Source organism: Haliotis rufescens, unplaced genomic scaffold (assembly GCF_023055435.1).
Source record: "Haliotis rufescens isolate VD_foot unplaced genomic scaffold, xgHalRufe1.0.p SCAF_4, whole genome shotgun sequence".
Taxonomy (NCBI): domain Eukaryota; kingdom Metazoa; phylum Mollusca; class Gastropoda; order Lepetellida; family Haliotidae; genus Haliotis; species Haliotis rufescens.
In genome coordinates, this window is record NW_025964112.1 from 42,543,390 (window position 1) to 42,562,426 (window position 19,037).

The window sequence follows — 19,037 nt, forward strand, 5'->3', positions numbered from 1 at the left end:
ATGCAGAGAACATATATATGTACATCTAAAAAACAACAAAAGTGATAAGATAACAAAGCTAGAAACTTAACACGGGAAGCCAGCGGTTAGTTAGCCATGATAGGTGATTAGTAATGGACAAATGGAAGGCAACGGTTAATTAGCGCTGCTAGGTGATTAGAAATGGACAAATGGAAGGCAACAGTTAATTAGCGCTGATAAGTGATTAGTGATGGACAAATGGAAGGCAACGGTTATTTAGCGCTGATAAGTGATTAGTAATGGACCAATTGAAGGCAACGGTTAAACAGCCTGGCGAATACTTGACAGACATGTTCCCTGGCCCCGGTTCATGGCTGGCCGGTATTTTCTGATGTTAATGGCCTCTGGTAATTTCCTTTAACGTCAGTTTGTTGGTGGACAGGACTTTGGTAGCCTCCCACATGATGGTATGGTCTTGGTTCTTGAGGTGTTCAGAAATAACGGATTTCTGGTAGTCATTTATCTAGAACATGGTTCACAGCACTGTATGAACCCTGGTTTTCGTATTGTTTAGTTGAGTTTAGATTCTGTTCTTATGCAGCTTTGCATGCACATCGTTCGTTCGATCGTTTAACGACGCACTCAACAATCCAGTGATTGACATCATGAGCATCGACCCACGCAAGTGGGATACGATAACATGCATGAACCAGGTCAGCGAGCATGACCACCCGATCCCGTTAGTCGCCTCTTACGACAAGCATTGTATATGATATTTCTCATGTTACGAGGTGATTTCCAAATTGGAACGCAAAAGTTAACCCAGAAATTGGCTCCCATAGAACTAAATTGTGAAACCAGCAAATGGCCACACAAGATCAATGAATAATCAATAATTTATTTTGATACAGCAGCAGCATTTAGAAATAGGTCTTAGTGTAAGTGCACTCACAAATGTTCACAATCTTGTCACTGTCGAATGTCTTGAAACAGACTTATCTCCGTGCTTGAAACCAGAAGATGGCAGGAATTCGATGTTTTCATACAGGCGTCCAATCAACACTTGAAAAGTAGATACGACACTAGCCAGGCCCTTTGTCATTTTATACAGGCCAATATAAGCGTTTCTCAGAGTGGAGAGACCGAAACATCCATTTGTGTAGCTCGGTGAGGGTGTTGGGGTTGGGGTTGGGGTTGGGGCTAGGGCTGCGGTTGGGGTCGGGGTCGGATTGGGGTTGGGGTTGGGGTTGGGGTTGGGGATGAAGCATGTCCATGCTCAAGTAATAAATGTTCCATGTCATCAATGGCACTGATTCAGAATCTTCACGAGACACAAGTGAAAAGCCTAAACTAAAAATAAATGATCAAATCTAAACAAATGTATATAAAAGCTTATTGATTCTAAATTCGGTTGCGTAGCAAATAATCGGCACGTATGTAGATGTTCACCAATGGGGTTGAGCAAAATTCTACTTCTGAAAATTTGTTCATAAAAATAATCCGTTTGAAATAGGTACAGTACAGTCAGCTGTTTTAGAAACTGCCCCATCCCGCAACTTCACGAACGATCAAGTCTGTAATGTTCATGTGTACAAGGGCGGTAACTCCCAAATTCCACTCGCTGCCGCCGACAGCACTCGACTTTAATCATTTGCTGTTACCTACACTTACCTCAAATAAATTTATAACAGTCTCTACTGCCACTTAACATTCTCATGAACTGATATTGCAATAAGGTTGCATATTATACCTCTAGATTGTCAATTATATTTACTAGCATGTTGTTAATAATAACAAATACATAAGTTCAGATATTGTAACAGACAGACAGTTTATTCAGTAATTTAGGCATCAAGGCTCATAGTACAATGCGGATTGGATATTGACGTTTGTCACGTGATGTACATGATTAGATTTTAAATCAAGTTACATATTCCTCATTATAAAGACATATTTTAAGAATACAGAAACAGCATGGATCATATCAGGATTTTCAGAGTTTAACAGATTTACTATTAACTGACTGTCTTTAAAAATACCTTGCAACATGGGGAGAACTATATACCTTAAATGGGAATAGGTTTCACATATAACTAAGACATGGTATTCATCCTCCACTTCTCCGGATGAATAGTGTGTACAAATAGAGTTCACAATGTCACCGTCTTTGGGCCTGCGACATTCATTTACATTAAAATTGTGCAATGAAATTCAAAGTTTTCAATAAGCTCTGATTAAACTTTTATCATTTAAACAAGTTAAATATCTTTCAGTTTGTAACAATGATTTTACTTTGCTGTAAATGCTAAGATAAAGTGATTCAGAAATACTTTGGTTCCACTGTTGACAAAATATATCCTTTAGTCTTTGCTTGAATGAATATAACAATGACTATGGATCTCCCACATATTGGGAAATCCATACATTTGAAAAGCCACTAACAAATAATAGATTTCTCACACCTGAAACTCATTTTTTTACCATTATCATCAAGTACCTTTAACATTTTGTAACACTGATATGGGCATCTGTCAGGCATCATCGTAAGTAATTTAATCCAATACTTAAGTATCCTTAATTGGCTGGCTACAAAAATATTACTACGGCTTGTTTCACCAAGGATTGCCTTGTTTGAGGCAAACTTACCAACACCTAGAAAACATTCGAAATATGAACTTTTTAAATTGCAGCGTATATACGTAGCACCTCATATTTCTGAACCATACACAAGTATAGGCATAATTTTGCTTTAAAAAATGGTACATGCTGTGAAAAAAGACACCCACCTATTTTTCCTGTATAAATTATAAAGAGGCATAATGGCTTTCGACGCCTGAACAGCTAATTGCTTATATGCCATAGACCATGACAACTGAGAGGAGAACATAAGACCTTAAATATTTATAAAGTACTGTCGGAAATGCTAGAAAACTGCTTTTTGCCTGTTAAAAAGGGATATCATTTTTCACAGACTGTTGTTATTGAAATATCGAAAAACTACCGATCGCCCTACTTGTGGTTTGAAGTATTTCAGTCACAAGGAGTCCTATAGACAAGTTTACAGGAGACAAATTCGAACGAAAACAGGACCTTCACATTTATTGTAAGTCCAATGATGGCAGTCTGAAACGGACTATAGAAATATGCGCACGTGACTCCGTTACAATGATAATTATGTAGTCTTCATAAAACATCTACTCCACACACACAAATCTTTTAGAGAAAATTCTAGATGTGCATCTTCTAAAATGACAAAATGACGCTGCGTTTTTTGTTGTTAACATTGCTCCCATGATGCATGTTACATTACACTTGCATAGCCATAACCAAGGTACACGATATGGAATCTGTACTTGGAAATGCATACAAGTTCTTTAAACTTTAGAGAGATAGAGGGAAACCATTTATTAATTTAGATTTGGTGAATTACCGAACTGCCCAAGCAATGGTGTTTTCAATAGTCTACGGTATGATAAGAAAACAAAACAGGTATAGGGGTTGTCTCAAAAACAAATCTAGGGCGTAAAAGGATATTAGTCAGCTTTGATACAGGGTGATTAGGCGTTTAGTGTACAAGCTTTATGAGCAGAAGGTAACCCTGACTTGTAGTAGAATTTGGGAGAAATTAAAGATACAATTAATGTTTACCGGACTGCACTATTGCTCTCCAAGAGATGGGATTTCGATACACTGCGCGTGCAATGACCGAGCAATTTTCAGGGGAACGTATTCCATCCTGTCTGTGAGTTCACATTATCTCCGAACCATTCACAACTATCACAGTCAGGGCGTCCAGATAATTTACCTTGTGAATCATTCCACTGACTACATGTGGCTTTTGGCAGATGGACAAAAAGCACCCATGGTACGATCAGGTAAAGGTAATCGTGTCATTGTTTTGCACGCTGCAACCCATGATATGGGGCTTATTGATGGACGTTTTCGAGGCGAAAAACAAAACTGGTGATTTTCATAAAGAAATTATAGGAGGTGATGTGTTCATAGACTGGTTGGAACTTCAGTTATTGCCCATTTTAAACAACATCAGTGTGATTGTCATAGATAACGCCAGTTAATATAACGTCCGGGAATCAGATACTGTCGCCCAAACCATGGGTAGTCTGAAGGCGACCATACAGGAATATATGACATTGGTCGACTTCAGACCATATGAAACGAAAGTTCAACTCATAGAGAAAATTCGGCTGAATACGAAACCAGTAAAGTACAATACATATGTGCTGCTGGCACAACACGGTTACGTTGTCTTACGTACGGCAATCAGACATTGTGAGCTCAACCCTGTTATGTCTATCTTGGCTAAATGTAGAGGGTTCGTGACAAGACATTACATAACATTCAAAAGTACAGATTCATATACGTCATCAGAGGAGATAAATGCTACCTCAAGAAACCATCTGTAGGATAACAAATACTTCTGGATTCCAAAACCGCAACCTTCCAATACTCACCCCGTTTCATAGCTCTTAACTTGTCCATCATGTTTCCAAGCAAATATAATGCAGTACAGACCCTTAATTGCTACCTCATCAACGCATGTCAATTAAGTACAATAACAGCAATATCTTGAGACCACCCCCAACTCAGTGACATTTGCACCTGGGAGAATGCACGGGACTGTGTGAGGTCATCACCTCGGGACAGGTATTAGGTAATTACCTCAGGTTATAGGCCATTTCATACATGCAAGACAACATACGAATATTTTCTAAGTTTATCATCATTTTACCTGTAAAGGTACATTTAAGGGTAATCACAGTGTCTGTTAGGACAGGCTAGATTAGGTCAATTTGCGTTATTTTGTATGCTCTTTTTATGGTCCTATGACTCGTATTTATTAAATGAAGCCAGAAAAGCAGTTTTCTAGCATTTCCGACAGTACTTTAGTAAAGACTACACTCAAGGCTGACGAACCAAGAAACCACTTTTCATGTTTTGCAACAATACCACCTTTTCTAAAAACAACAGCATTGGTTTTATTCAGATTTACTTCAAGACACCATTTTGAACAGTAACTCTGTAACACGTTTAACTGTTTTTGCAAGCCATTTACAGAATAGGAAAAAATGACAACATCATCAGCAAAGAGAAGGAGCACAATGTCCATTATTTCTTGTGTTACAAATATCCCATGTTGGCAAATATTTTGCAGCTCTACAGCAAATTCATTTATGAAAAAATATAAACAACAACGGACTTAAAACACAACCTTGTCGTTCACCGGAGGGTGTTGTAAAGCAGTCCGTACGTTCATTATTGACCTTTATACATGCGCTGACTGATGCATACAAGTACAGACATTTTACCATGACATCCTTTAGCATTAAGTAAATACATCATTTTTTCCTATTAACATAGTCAAAAGCTTTTATAAAATCAACAAATACACAATAAAAGCGTCCTCTGGTTTTGCACAAATATTTAGAACAAAGAGCTTGTAAAACAAACAAATTATCAAGCCTGTTTGAGACTCGGACAGTAAATCATTTACTTCCATCCATATTCTCAAACGTTTTTCTATGGTTCACGTGAAGATTTCCCCATTAACATTTAGTAGTGAAATGCCTCTATAATTACTTCGTTCACAAACTAACCCAGATTTATATAATGAAATAATCATACTTATATTCCAAGATACTGGAAACACACCCATGTCTAAAATATTATTGAACAATAACTTCAAGTATGGTGCAAAGAGATCCGGTGGTAGTTTAAAGAATTCAGGGGTATCCAATATTCACCTGCGGACTTGCCCGTACTCAGATTATTGATAGCGTCCGCAACCTCTCCTTCAGTGATCTGACAGATGAGTTCATTCGAAAAGGGTAAATCATTAGAGTTATCACATGTATGAGAGAGCAGAGGATATGGTAACCGTAGAAAGGTAATACAAAAATGTATAAGGATTCATCAGCTCATAAAATAGTTAGAGCAACATTTAAGGAGTGGGCGATTCTTCTTTTAAATACAATTTTTAAATAATCCTTGTTGGTGAGTGAGTATGGTTTTAGAAATATTCCAGTAATATCACGGCGGGGGACACCAAAAATGGGCTTCACACATTGTACCCATGTCAGGAATCGAATCCGGGTCTGCGGCGTGACGAGCAAACGCTTTAACCACCAGGCTACCCGACTGCCCCCCTTGTTAGTAAGAGCACTAGTCCTTTCAGTTTTGAAAGCAAGAAGGTCTATGTAATTCTGTAATAAGGATTTAGTACCGTTAATACGTGTAATATGTATGTGCTTTAACAATTAATACAATATGGTTGTGTAATATTTTATGTTTCTGAATTCAAAATACAATAGCCTCTGGCGCCAAGGTTATTGTATAAACAATATACAAGTTTTAAAAGTTTATCAATGTTTTTCCAAAATTATTTTACAACTGAACAATTAATAAACACAGAGAAAACATTAAATAAGTCTCAATTCAATATATGATATACCATGTGTCCACATAGAGTAGAGCTAATTCTAGGAAAAAGGTCAGGATACAGGTGTTCATCAAAATCAAGTCAACAGTTGGTGAACGTAGCAGGCAAAATTTGTCAAACAGGGCCTTGATTCATTGAATCTTAAGCTGTATCCATAACACTGTAGCGGGAACTGATTATGTTTATTGGGTCTTCTTTCATTGAATGTTAAGCTGTATCCATAACACTGTAGCGGGAACTGATTATGTTTATTGGGTCTTCTTTCATTGAATGTTAAGCTTTATCCATAACACTGTAGCGGGAACTGGTTATTTTTATTGGGTCTTCTTTCATTGAATGTTAAGCTGTATCCATAACACTGTAGCGGGAACTGATTATGTTTATTGGGTCTTCTTTCATTGAATGTTAAGCTATATCCGAAACACATGATCGGGAACTGATTATGTTTATTGGGTCTTCTTTCATTGAATGTTAAGCTATATCCGTAACACATGATCGGGAACTGATAGTGTTTATTGGGTCTTCTTTCATTGAATGTTAAGCTGTATCCATAACACTGTAGCGGGAACTGATTATGTTTATTAGGTCTTCTTTCATTGAATGTTAAGCTGTATCCGTAACACATGAGCGGGAACTGATTATGTTAATTAGGCCTTCATTCATTGAATGTTAAGCTGTATCCATAACACTGTAGCGGGAACTGATTATGTTCATTGGGTCTTCTATCATTGAAAGTTAAGCTGTATCCATAACAATGTAGCGGGAACTGATTATGTTCATTGGGTCTTCTATCATTGAATATTAAGCTGTATCCATAACAATGTAGCGGGAACTGATTATGTTCATTGGGTCTTCTATCATTGAATATTAAGCTGTATCCATAACAATGTAGCGGGAACTGATTATGTTTATTGGGTATTCTTTCATTGAATGTTAAGCTGTTTCCATAACACTGTAGCGGGAACTGATTATGTTTAATGGGGCTTCTTTCATTGAATGTTAAGCTATATCCGTAACACATGAGCGGGAACTGATTATGTTTATTGGGTCTTCTTTCATTGAATGTTAAGCTATATCCGTAACACATGAGCGGGAACTGATTATGTTTATTGGGTCTTCTTTCATTGAATGTTAAGCTGTATCCATAACACTGTAGCGGGAACTGATTATGTTTATTGGGTCTTCTTTCATTGAATGTTAAGCTGTATCCGTAACACATGAGCGGGAACTGATTATGTTAATTAGGCCTTCATTCATTGAATGTTAAGCTGTATCCATAACACTGTAGCGGGAACTGATTATGTTCATTGGGTCTTCTTTCATTGAATGTAAAGCTGTATCCATAACAATGTAGCGGGAACTGATTATGTTTATTGGGTCTTCTTTCATTGAATGTTAAGCTGTATCCATAACACATGAGCGGGAACTGATTATGTTTATTGGGTCTTCTTTCATTGAATGTTAAGCTGTATCCATAACACTGTAGCGGGAACTGATTATGTTTATTGGGTCTTCTTTCATTGAATGTTAAGCTATATCCGTAACACATGAGCGGGAACTGATTATGTTTATTGGGTCTTCTTTCATTGAATGTTAAGCTATATCCGTAACACTTGAGCGGGAACTGTTAGTGTTTATTAGGTCTTATTTCATTGAATGTTAAGCTGTATCCATAACACTGTAGCGGGAACTGATTATGTTTATTGGGTCTTCTTTCATTGAATGTTAAGCTGTATCCGTAACACATGAGCGGGAACTGATTATGTTTATTGGGTCTTCTTTCATTGAATGTTAAGCTGTATCCATAACACTGTAGCGGGAACTGATTATGTTTATCAGGTCTTCTTTCATTGAATGTTAAGCTTTTTCCATAACAATGTAGCGGGAACTGATTATGTTTATTGGGTCTTCTTTCATTGAATGTTAAGCTGTATCCATAACACTGTAGCGGGAACTGATTATGTTTATTGGGTCTTCTTTCATTGAATGTTAAGCTGTATCCATAACACTGTAGCGGGAACTGATTATGTTCATTGGGTCTTCTATCATTGAATGTTAAGCTGTATCCATAACACTGTAGCGGGAACTGATTATGTTTATTGGGTCTTCTTTCATTGAATGTTAAGCTGTATCCGAAACACATGAGCGGGAACTGATTATGTTTATTGGGTCTTCTTTCATTGAATGTTAAGCTATATCCGTAACACATGAGCGGGAACTGATTATGTTTATTGGGTCTTCTTTCATTGAATGTTAAGCTGTATCCACAACACTGTAGCGGGAACTGATTATGTTAATTAGGCCTTCATTCATTGAATGTTAAGCTATATCCATAACACTGTAGCGGGAACTGATTATGTTCATTGGGTCTTCTATCATTGAATGTTAAGCTGTATCCATAACACTGTAGCGGGAACTGATTATGTTTATTGGGTCTTCTTTCATTGAATGTAAAGCTGTATCCATAACACTGTAGCGGGAACTGATTATGTTAATTAGGCCTTCATTCATTGAATGTTAAGCTGTATCCATAACACTGTAGCGGGAACTGATTATGTTCATTGGGTCTTCTATCATTGAATGTTAAGCTGTATCCATAACAATGTAGCGGGAAATGATTATGTTTATTGGGTCTTCTTTCATCGAATGTTAAGCTGTATCCATAACACTGTAGCGGGAACTGATTATGTTTATTGGGTCTTCTTTCATTGAATGTTAAGCTGTATCCATAACACTGTAGCGGGAACTGATTATGTTTATTGGGCCTTCATTCATTGAATGTTAAGCTGTATCCATAACACTGTAGCGGGAACTGATTATGTTTATTGGGCCTTCATTCATTGAATGTTAAGCTATATCCGTAACACATGAGCGGGAACTGATTATGTTTATTGGGTCTTCATTCATTGAATGTTAAGCTGTATCCGTAACACTGTAGCGTGATGCGTCAAATTTGGAAATGTCCTCCACATGTCCAACAAAAAACTTAAAAGCTTTACTGAGATCTTGAATGTTGTAACATATTGATCAAACAACTTCTAAGCAAGAGTCGGATGTCGCTCTTTGAAATCTTGGTAGAAAGAGCATGCTCGATCTCAGAAGTTGTGAAATGTAAACACCAAAGGCTAGTGATGCTGGAATATTGCTCGACATGAAGGGAAAGTTGACTATTGGAAAGTTGAAGTCATCCTTCTTGTCACACAGTCTTGTGGAGAGTGTTTTGTAATTCTGAATCGTCATGCATAGATCTAAATATGAAACAGTGGCGGTCTCACTGGTCTCCTTTATTTCTAGTTCAGGTAAAACATACTCACTCACATGTTGAGACATATCTTTGCAGTTCCAGCATATTCCACCAACTGATTTGTAATTACTTAGTTAGGGAGATAGATATGTGATCTATCCGAATTAGAAATATATTTCGAAAATGAGAATAGAAACAACTGAATAATCATCATTTACGAACCATCAAAATAAATTGCATAACAAAAATATGTTCGTAGTCTCTCGGCTGGCAAATATATTTTGTGCTCTTCAAACAAATAAATTTTTACTTAACAAAAATACCAAACCATCTATCTCTTGGGAAAATCGTCCCCACGTCCATCAACCAATTGGTTATGTTCCTCAGGATAATTAGTGTACAATTGGTTACACGTTGGGGACTCACTAGTCATTACCTTTAAAGGTCATTCTACAAAGACATCAAGCCTCCTGTCCCGGTGACCGATACAGAAAAGGGTCTTTGTGTCTGTAAAGGAAATACTTAGTCATGGTTTTATGTCCGCAATATGCCAATCAAATCACGGCCTTTTGTAAATAAAAACGACAAAAACATGTCCATAATTATAAGAAGTGTATGCTAAAAGCAGAGTCCAATGTAAGATTATGATATATCATGAGCATGTGTTTACCTAGCAACAAGAATGACTATGAACGTGGGTGATTAACCACCAGATCTACCCCCCACAGAACATGACACACTACGCCGGATGGTCCTTCCTGTTGGTGTGGATATGTTTCCTCTTATCCCTCATACCGCACACACTAATACTCCCTTAAAATTATTTACGGAGTCAGGACAATCAGCAGTAATAGGAGGAACTTCAGAAAAGTCATGTCCTAAAGATTTTGCGTATTCCACGCTATCAGATATCATGGCCATAATCGTGACATATTCAGTGGTAAAAGTTTCATGTAAATGGCCATCGGGATGCCCAATCAGCCCAATCTTGACATGATATATTGTGCTTCATGATGTATTATGTATACAAATACACTTAAAGGCAAACGTTGAAATAGAACATCGTTATCAGTTATTAGATTCACTTATCTTTACAAGTTTCCATGGCAATGCATTAAGAATAGCTAAAAGCCGCGTAAACTTCCTGTGATAAAAAAAGAAGAAAAAAAGAAATGTTTTAGCTGTACAAGTTCGATTTCATTGATGTATGGCTTTATTTCAAGAGAAAAGGTTCCGACAGGTTGTTTGATAAACGAATTGCGGCGCCTAAGACAACAAAGCCACCCTTAGAGTATTCTGATTTCGTTATTGTCGTTTAATGATACCTAATACCTACCATCGGCGGTGTAGTGGATAGAGCGTCAGTCCGGAGAGCGGAGGGTCGGTGGTTCGATCCCATACCAAAAGACGTTAAAAATGGTAATTGTTGTTACTCTGGTTGTCTTCGGCAAAAAGGGGATAAAACCAGGACTGGTCGACCCGTGGTCAGTATAATGTGCCTGAGTAGGGGCCATGTTAAACTGCAGCATGGTTTCTCTGTAGGTTGGCACGTCATAAGTTCGGACCAGTACAAGCAGCCATTCACACACGAGTGCAATAATCTTAAGCTCGACGTTAAAGCCCATTTCACCACACATGTTCATCGAATATACAGAAAAAACAAATCTATTTACTTAAAATATACCAAAGGGTTAGTGATCAAGTTTGTTCAGTTGATAACACAGCTTTTGTTATAGGGTCGAACAAGCGAATTAGTGGTGTTTTACCCCGCATTGTCCCGCGATATCACACCGGGATCGAACTCTATCCTTCAATTAGCGTGCGACAGTGCACTGAGATCCTCTCTACCCCCGGGGTGTCTATTATGGAGAATGAGATGTTATTGCTATTTGTGCATCGAAAGTACATGTAGGAAGCACCTCGGATGAACACGGTGGAAATCTTTACACAAATATCGATTGCTTATTGATATAGATGTTCGTGTAAAACAAGAACAGTAACCCACCATAAGAGCTACACGCCCTACAAATTACAGCTTAAACCGACACTGTTCATAGTTCAGTGCATCAGGCCGTTTACCTGTCAGAGCAAGTGAACTGATTCTGTAATGATCACGGTCTTATACTAGTATTTATAACAAAGACAAAATGTGAACAATATTTGATTTTATAATAATAGGCTTTCCTATTAATTTATTAACAACATATAGCTTACCATTGTGTATAATAGTTACAGAGGGCAAAATAAACATCTACACAGATAATAGATAAAATATTTAATGATTCATACACGTGCTATTATTAACCTATAATTTACGGAGTGGAAATAAGAATAAACATATTTACAAAGATAATAGATAAAAACATTTTATGACTCATGTACATATATGCTATGAGGAACTTTTTCAAAATGTGAACTCACAATGCCATTTAGAAAGTGGTCAATTGTAACAAATGTTATATTTGGGATATCACTTTCTTAGTAACGTACAGGTTCTCGTACTTTTTGGGGGGTTGAGTCCCGTCCGGGAGTGAGGCACCTAATCGCCAGCACACAAAGTCAGCGATCTAACCCACTCAGCGACCGAGGAAGAAAAGTACGAGAATCTGTATTTTACTAAGTAAGTGTTATCCCAATTTATAACATTTCTTACATTATTTAAAAAGTGTTGACATAAAAGACGATGCATGTCGTTAACCGTCACATTCGAGTTCTCTGGATCTGTCCCCGTTTACTGATGAACATCGGATATTAAGCATATAAAGAAAATGACAAGGATGAAAATATCCAATGCCATTGAAAAAGGAAAATAAAGTTACAAGCGACAAGACGCTTTCCGTATTCATACGAAATCATACAAAGAAGAGTCCTCTGTATGGTTCCGTCTGTACCGTAAGCATGTGTTTATGACTCACTGTAAAAAAGTGATAATACCAGGTGTTCGGGAAGATGTGAGCGATCCTGCCCCATCGGTGGCGCCAGTCAAAACACATGTAAAGGCGCTTCTTTTAGTAGAGATTTATTATGATAATGGAAATGGTTTTGTGAATGATCTATTCTATTCTAAGGAGAGTTTAAAAAGCACACAAAAGAGAAATCAGCATACGAAATGCAATATAAATAAACCCCCATAAAAGGGACATTATAGTAATGGATTGTACTCGGAGTCAAACATATTCATCTCGTAAGTATCTCTTGACAATGTGTCTTCGCGATGGCATCTGGGCTATGCTATTGATGCTTACCACAATAACATAACGATGCGGAACAGTTCATGGCGCGGAACCTTTTAGGTTAATAATTTGTCTTTGTCATAATTCCTTAATTAGACTCTACAATAAGTTAACAATCTAGTTTTAGAATAAATGATATACATTTAGAGTGTTGAGAAAATAAACTGCGGCATTTTTTAAAGTGGACTGGGTCTATCAATCCGATCTTGTTATTTGACTAATGTTTGTTATATTTACCAAAAGGCAATCGGAGTTACATTACAGCCTTACAATGTTAAACACACACATGTATATTAGATTAAGTACAGCTATAATGTGACAGCCGGTCTTGTTTTATGACACGCAATAAACGTACCACAGAAATGTCAGCAATTTGTTGACTGAGAAAACCGTACCCTGGATGTTCGCGAAAATATTTTTCGGCCGCTTTTAACAGTATTCCAGTTATATCGCGTTGTTGTCAGCTTAATGTGGGAGGAAAGCCCAAAGTGATGCAGGTCTCGGACGTTTACCACTTCGGTACAACCCACGAGCACGGGTATGGTGCTGACAAATCTAGAAACATAATCGGGGCGAACCTGGATTCGAACCCATAATCATAGGTTTCTGGCTTGCCCAAGGGACAAGCAACTCTGCACAGCGAATCGCGGCGCCTTAGACGACTGGGCCACCTTGCCCCCCTTCAGCAACTCCAAGGCGTGCCAGCTTGATGTGTGAGGAACGCCTCTTACGATGCAGGTCCAGATGGAAACCACATTAGAGACTCTCACGAGCATGGGTATTGGGCTGAATGATGAAAAAAAACAAGAAAAACAATCAACAAATCTGGGATTTGGTTTTGGTATTAAAATGATTGGTTCACATGGCAAGCCAATACTTCAGTAAGACGAGAAATGGCAATGGAAATAGACTTTTAGGCGATAAACAGTGTCTGACTCAGTATTTTGGTTCACAATGCGCGTTAAGTGAGGTATAGTCGACCTTCTAGTTATACTTCAAGTCAGCGAGTTAGTGAGTGAGTGACGTATTGAGTATTGACAAATTTGCTTGACTGTAAATTTATACTTAAGGTTTACTTAACCGTGACCCCGGAAGATTTGTAGGTCTCAGACCTGAAATAACTAATTAAACCATTTTAAATAAACATGACTAAATCAACAAATCGAAATGTAACTAAGGACCGGTGTCGTTTCTCTACATTGGCATAATGTTTGGAGCCCATAAATGGTGTCCTCTTCTGTAACATCGCTAGAATATTGTTAAAAACGACGTAAACCATCACTCACTCACCATTACCGAATCAGACAACTATTATGACGGTTAAACCCGTTCCAGGCCAGTATCATTTATACCGGTATTGGCAGCTCGCGCATGTCAAAGTAATTGGTACACGTATTGGTGCAATAAAATATATTCATGTTGGCCATTCAGCCAGTATTGGTTCCATTATGAATTCTCGGATTTATCAATTTATTCAAACCAAATTACACGAGCAAATCGTATAATACCTAAGATTATTTGACGTTTTGGCTTACATCTTATACAGGCCAAACATAGCATTGTTCGAAGAATTAGGGTTCTACAATCCGTCGCTCTAAGCTAGCATCACGTTCAGATGCCGTACCCGCAGCCCTGGTCGTGCCCAGTGGTTGGCTGTAGGTCTTGTCTTCACTGTCTCCCTCTGAATGAACTCTCCAAGTGTCACCCGATATCGGAGAATTTCGCGACCACGTGATTTCACCCGATACCCAAAAGGAAAGCAGTTCTAAATCAATAATGGGTTCATGGAAGCAAAATGACGAAACGGAGGATTTATCATTGAATAATGGACAATTTGGGTTATAATGTAAGTATTGACGTTTGTGAACAACTCATACATTCCCCACTTGCAAGGCTGCTCTTGTCCCATACCACAACAGTGTCCCCTGGTATTATTCTCTATTTCAGCTGGTGGTTTTGACTAAATGGCGGCCATTTTAAAAAAAACCATATCACGTTCACGTACATGTATCAGCATAATTTAAGAATCCTAGATTCAGTTGATTTCATGTGTACCTCGATGTTTTCTTTTCATCCAATAAATATAGATCACAATGTGATGAGGATGAAGAACTTACACTGTTAAATTTGCAAATATCAATGCTGAGGGAAGGATATGTGGGGGCGGATTGCTGTTTTCATTGTTCTGTATTGCAGGGACAATCTTTGATTCCCAAATCGTAGAGCTGAGTATCTCAGAGAATCATAAAATATTAAAAGACACGTAGAACTCTGTGTCATTTGGGAAATGGTCACAAGCAATGTTAACTGGCGAGTAAAATAAACCATACCTCTCAGTTGATTTTTTCAATTGAAAATACCATACATGTATGTCAGCGATATTATATCCAGCGATATGTGAACACTTGACTGGCAGAAGGGTTTCGTCCCTACATTTTCTTCTTACTTCTTACCAGCATTAGTTATTCTAGTCATCTTCTATAGATGCTCAATATCTTTTGTCCATCAGTAAACTGAGACAGATCCAGAGAACTCGCATGCGATTGTGTGTAACATGTATATCTTTTACCTCTGTACATTTTGAATAAGTTAGCAATAGCAATACAATTATATGAGTCATAAAATGTTTTTATCTATTATCTTTGTAAATATGTTCTTTCTTATCTTCACTCTGTAAATACTATACACTATAAAAAGGTCTATTTATAGGATAAGCCTACTTATATTCAATCAAATGTCGTTCACCTTTCGTCTATATTACAGATGAATATAATGTTTTATTTAGGTAAAAGGCCTAGGTAAGAGGGTTTCCCCTCTGTAACTAATATACAATATAGTAAGCTATATTTGTTTTAATAATAGGAAAGCTTATTAATATAAAATCAAACGTTGTGAAGTTTTGTCTTTAAATACTAGTATTAGACTGTGATCATTACAGAATCAGTTCAATAACTCTGACAGGTAAACGACCCGGTGCCTTGAACCATAAACAGTGTCGGTTTAAGCTGTAGTTTGTAGGGCATGTAGCTCTTATGGTGGGTTACTGTTCTTGTGTCCCTACGCCCTAGCGTTTTGTGTTAAATATTAAAACAATATAAAAATCCTTCCCCCATTCATCCTAAATGATGGATACAGTATGGCTAGTACAAACCCTCCCCCATGTATCATTCTGAATTAAGAATAATAAATATTGAAAATGTACAAAGTATACGTATGCATGTGTGTGCGTGTGTGTGTGTTTGTGTGTGTGTGTGTGTGTGTGTGTGTGTGTGTGTGTGTGTGTGTGTGTGTGTGTGTGTGTGTGTGTTAAAATAAGGAATTGCATCGGACATTATCTTTGTCACTGATGCGTCAAGTTTGGAAATGTCTACCATTAAATATTTTGAAAGCTTTACTGAGGCCTTGAATGTTGTAACCTTGATCAAACAACTTCTGAGCAAGAGTCGTATGACGCTCTTTGAAATATCGGTAGAAAGAGCACGCTCGATTGTACCTGGAAAGTGAAATGTAGATACCAAGGACTGGAGCTTCAGGAATATTGCCCGACATAAAGGGAAAGTCGACAATTGGAAAGGTGTAGTTATCCCTCTTGTGGAGAGTGTTTTGTTCTTTTATCTTTAGGCATTGATATTAATATGAAACAGATGAGGCGGTCTCACTGGTCTTTATAGTTCAGACGGATAAATCAGTGGAAAGGAATTGGCTATTTGATGGTTATTGAACGATTTCTAATCATCGATATACCCGAAGCTTAAGTTTAACTTCTTGGCCAAATTATCTTGTTTTGACTTTGCAAATCCGAGGAAAAATTCTGATTCATATTAACAGAGAAAAGATCAGCAAGAAGGGGAGCGCAGTTGATGCGTATGAGGATGCCTACTTCTTGCCTAAATGTCTTACCCAAATTCATACATAGATGTTATCAATGAGGAAGTATAGCATTTCACATATTGTTTTCTCAGAAAACCTCAGACGGCATTTGCTTTCGTTTTTGACAAATTAACCTGAACCTCTGAAGATAGATATGTAAATATATATGGTATCCACGTTTTGTAACAAAAAAACCTACAAAGTAACAAGGCTTACTTAATTTAATCTTGACTTTTGTTGTTATCTCCGTAACTTACGAGATCATCGGATAATGATAGTAACGCTATATGGGAGAGGGTATATATATAACGGGAAATTGTATCGGAAAAGCGCTGTTTAAATCCCGACACCAGCTCAACTGCTCATTAAAATAATAAATATACTTTTTCATCATTGACAAAATTACACCTGCTTCAACATGACGTATATTTAAAAATATTTGATATGAAAATGGTCCCAATATTGCACTATGGTTCCCATGTCCGGGGTCAACACCAGAAAGCTTATAAATAGAAACCATACGTATATTGGCAAATCGTCAACACCCAGCAACATGGTTCGAGGTGATTGTGGGCGTTATCCTTTATATCTTTATGCGTATAAAAGTTTTATTGGTTATTGGATAAAGTTGAGTATGTCCGATTGTCGCTATCCAAAGAAATGTTATTATATGATACTTCAGGCAGAAAGTTATGGTAAAATTAATTGGGTCTCAAAATGTATATCTTTATCATTCAGCTTGAGTCTGTTTTAAATACCAGTGCCATCCTCAATCGTTTTTGTAAGAATTTATTTGGCATCTGAAATTTAGTCATGAACAGGATTGGCATAGTCTTCTTGAAAAGGGTAGTAAATCTTTCGTCAATAATTTAGAGTGGCGCTTGCTCGGTTTAGACGTTTTTCACATCAGCTGTGTTTTGAAACTGGGAAATACGCTGATATGCCACTTGACAGAAGACTATCTTGTGTTTGTAAAGCTGGGTATGTGGAGGACGAGTATCATTATTTGTTAGTTTCCCCCTGTTATAGCAAGTCGCGGGTGGATCACTTACCAAAGAAATATTGTGAATATCCGACAAAACAAACAAATCAATATCATTATGTCTACAACTGATTCTAAATTAATTAAATGTGCAGCTATTTATATCTATCAAGCGATGTCACGCCGTAGTACATTAGTGTGTTATATTTAGAAAACATACATAGTCGGATGTAACAAGTTGACAGTTTTTTCACTGAAACCGTTTTTGTCGAACACGGAACCAAGTTGATCAAATGCCCACGAGAGCGGCACAAGTCGCTATCCGGAATTACACGAGTGGTCATCAATGTGAAATCCGGTCGCGATTATTCCGAAAACCCACACTCCGGAAGCTATCTGTTTAAATTGTGTGTAATTAAAACGACCTGCATCCGCGCCGAGTTCAAACGCTACCGTCTGGATTAACGGTATTTCTTTATGTTTGAATTCTTTGAAATATGACCCCGTTTAAACCTTACTTTATCGAGTCTGGACACGCCATTGTTTCCGAAGCTATCGTTATCAGGGGTAATTATGCCAGATGATACATTGATGTTGACTATGCTCAGCAGTTTAAAGTTGTTGAATAATTCATTACCATTTAAACTTTAACACCTACGCGGGGGTATGTCACGGCTGTCTGTCACTCGAAGGTAAGCCTTTGTCACGTCTACCCGTCAGTTGGTGAGTGAGTGAGTGAGTGAGTTGGGTTTAACGCCGCTTTTAACAGTATTCCAGTTATATGCGGCGTGTCAGCTTAATGGTGGGAGGAAAGCCCGAAGTGATGCAGGTCTCAGACGTTTACCACTTCGGTAAAAACCCACGAGCACGGGTATGGTGCTGACAAACCTAGAAACATAATCGGGGCGAACCGGGATTCGAACCCACAATCATAGGTTTCTGGCGTGCCCAAGGGACGCAACTCTGCACAGCGAATCGCGGCGCCTTAGACGACTGGGCCACCCGTGCCCCCCCCTCAGTTGGAGGTAGACCTCTTTCACTTCTGTCTGTCACTCGAAGGTGTGGCATGTCTGTCCGTTACGCGGAGGCCCGCCTCTCTCATTTTCGCTCGTCATATGACTTAGGGTCAACCGACGCGATGCGCAGATTCCATGATTGGCGAGAGTTTGCATTCTAGCTCCTGACAATATGAGTTGAAAATATTTACTATGCCATAATAATTGTTCTTTCAAATTCATTAAATTTTTTTTTATAATACATTTAAAGACCGTAATTAAAATGTATCTAAAT